The sequence below is a fragment of the Pteropus medius genome, unplaced genomic scaffold (genome assembly GCF_902729225.1).
Source record: "Pteropus medius unplaced genomic scaffold, Ma_sr-lr_union100, whole genome shotgun sequence".
In the NCBI taxonomy this organism is placed as follows: Eukaryota; Metazoa; Chordata; class Mammalia; order Chiroptera; family Pteropodidae; genus Pteropus; species Pteropus medius.
Window position 1 is genome coordinate 6450181 of NW_024352787.1, and position 2357 is coordinate 6452537.

General features: G+C 48.5%; 1 pseudogene; it reads right to left on the minus strand.

Annotated features, from left to right (window-relative positions):
* Window positions 1–218: 218 nt before the first annotated feature.
* On the minus strand, window positions 219–1635 carry LOC120591607 (cytosolic non-specific dipeptidase-like; annotated as a pseudogene).
* Window positions 1636–2357: the final 722 nt, after the last annotated feature.

Sequence of the window (2357 nt, forward strand, 5' to 3'; positions counted from 1 at the left end):
CAGGGTCATTTATAAGACTCCAGGGCTGAACATGTTGAAATTGCCTCCTGGAGGTAACTCCCTCAAGACAGGTGGATGTCCCCGTGTCCACTATGAGAAGTCTGTGCGCGGCCTGACAGGAGGGAAAGGGGACAGACAACTGCCTTCCTGAGCGACCAGAAGAAGACGAGGGTGGAGGGCGGGGTTCTTTCGGTGGTGCTCCCAGGGACGCGGAGCCCTCAGTTCTTCAGCTGAGCCATTTCATATAGGTACACAGCCAGTATTCTGGTTCCTTCTACGTAGTTATGCCTGTTGAGCTTTTCATTCTGGGAGTGGGCGCCGTCTTCGGCTGACCCCATAGGCAACAGCATAACATTCTTGCCTGTGGCCTCCTGAAAGTCAAAGTCACAGGAATACTGTCACTTCCCTGGTTAAGTCCGGCTCCACACCAAAAACTGTTTTCAGCACTTTCTTCCCAGCCATGTAGTGAGGTGGTTGAAGTCGGACACCCAGGGCTTCCCACCATGGCCCATGTGCACTTGGAACTTGGGGCTGCGCAGCTCAGCAAACTTCTTAGGTAGCTTGTGATCTGCTCGCTCATGGCCTCCGGAGTCATGTTCGATACGAGCCTGATGGAGAAATTGCCCAGCATCTTCCTCGGAATCACTGTCTTGGCCCCTGCCCTGGAGAAGGCGCCTTCAATCCCCTGGAGGGACAGGGACGGGTACCGCCACCTGTGCATCGGGATGTCCTTCTTGCAGTCGTGCGGCAGAGTCTCTGCCCCCATGTCCTTGGCGTATTCTGCGGGTCAAAGTTTATCTTGTAGTACAGCTCCAGTTCCTCCTCCGTCATGGGGGCCTCGGCCCCGTGGAGGCCAGGGATGAGGATCTTCTCCTTCCTGTCCAGCAAGGAGCCCATCAGCGCAATGAGGTCTGTCATGGCCTCGTGCACCGAGCCCCCATACACGTGAGTGCAGGTCTCTGTCACTACATTCCACCTCGATGAGGAAGTAGCAAATGCCCCTGAGACCGTATGTGATGCACGGCTTCTTCTCTTCCAGCCAGTAGTTGTCAGAGATGCAGAAGTAGTCCACGTCTTTAGAATGTGTCTTTTCGGGCAAAAATCAGTTCATCTAGGCCTTCGGAGCCCCGCTCCTCCATGCCTTCCAGACAGATGCGAATGTTGACAGGCACTTCTCGACTTGTTTCCTGGAAGGCTTCCAGGGCGTTCATCCAGCCGGCCACCGGCCCCTTATCAGCCCTTGTACCTCTCGAATACAATTTGCCGTCTCGCTCCACCAAGGTAAAGGGCTCGCTGTCCCAGCCGTCTTCCAGGGCTGCCGGCTGCAACATCCAGATGTCCACACACACACACCGGTTTCTTCTGGGGGTCGGAGCCCAGTTTGCCAAGTAAAATGGGAGGAAGTGGTATCTCTGAGCCTTCAGGGAGCTTCTGTTTTCCCATATCCACCAGTTCCACAGAGCCGCCCAGCTGCTTGATGTACCCAGCTGTGACTTCCACTATCCTTCTGATCTCCCCTCTCTTCTCGGGGCCTCGGGGATACACACTCTGGATGGCCATTCATTCCGCAAGTTTCTTAATGTAGAGATCCTGATTTTCATCGACATACTTAAACTGGGTAATGAGGGCTGACATCTTTCAACCGGACCGCAGACCTTGGAGAGTCCTGCCGGGGCCAAGCTGGCTGGCATTACTGCTCCAGTCACGTTCTGGAGCCTTGACGCCCACTAATGGCAGTCCATAGTTTACCTTAGAGTTTACTTTTAGTGTTGTACTTTCTATGAGTTTTTTTTTTTTTAATTTTTTAATTTTGTAATTACAGTTGACATATGAAATTATATTAATTTCAGGTATATAACATAGTGATTAGACATTTATATAACGTGCAAAGTGATCACGCCAATAAATCCTGTACCCATTTGACACCATCCATAGTTATTACAATATTATTACTATACTCCTTATGCTATACTTTACATATTCATGATTATTTTATAACTATCAATTTGTACTCTTTAATCTTTTCCCTTTTTATATCCATTCCCCCAACGTTCCTCCCATCTGGCAACCATGAAAATGTTTTCTGTATCTATGAATTTGTTTCTGTTTTGTTTCTTCGTTTAGTTTGTTCTTTAGATTTCACATATAAGTGAAATATGTCATTTGTTTTTCTTTGTCTGACTTATTTCTCTCAAGGGTAATATGCTAAGTGAAATAAGTCATTCTTTGAGTTTGAATAAATGTATAATGACATTTATCCATCATTATAGTATTATACAGAATGGGTTCACTGTCTGAAAATCCTTGTGTTCTGCCTAGTCATCCTCCCATCCCCAACTGCAACCTCTGGCAACTAC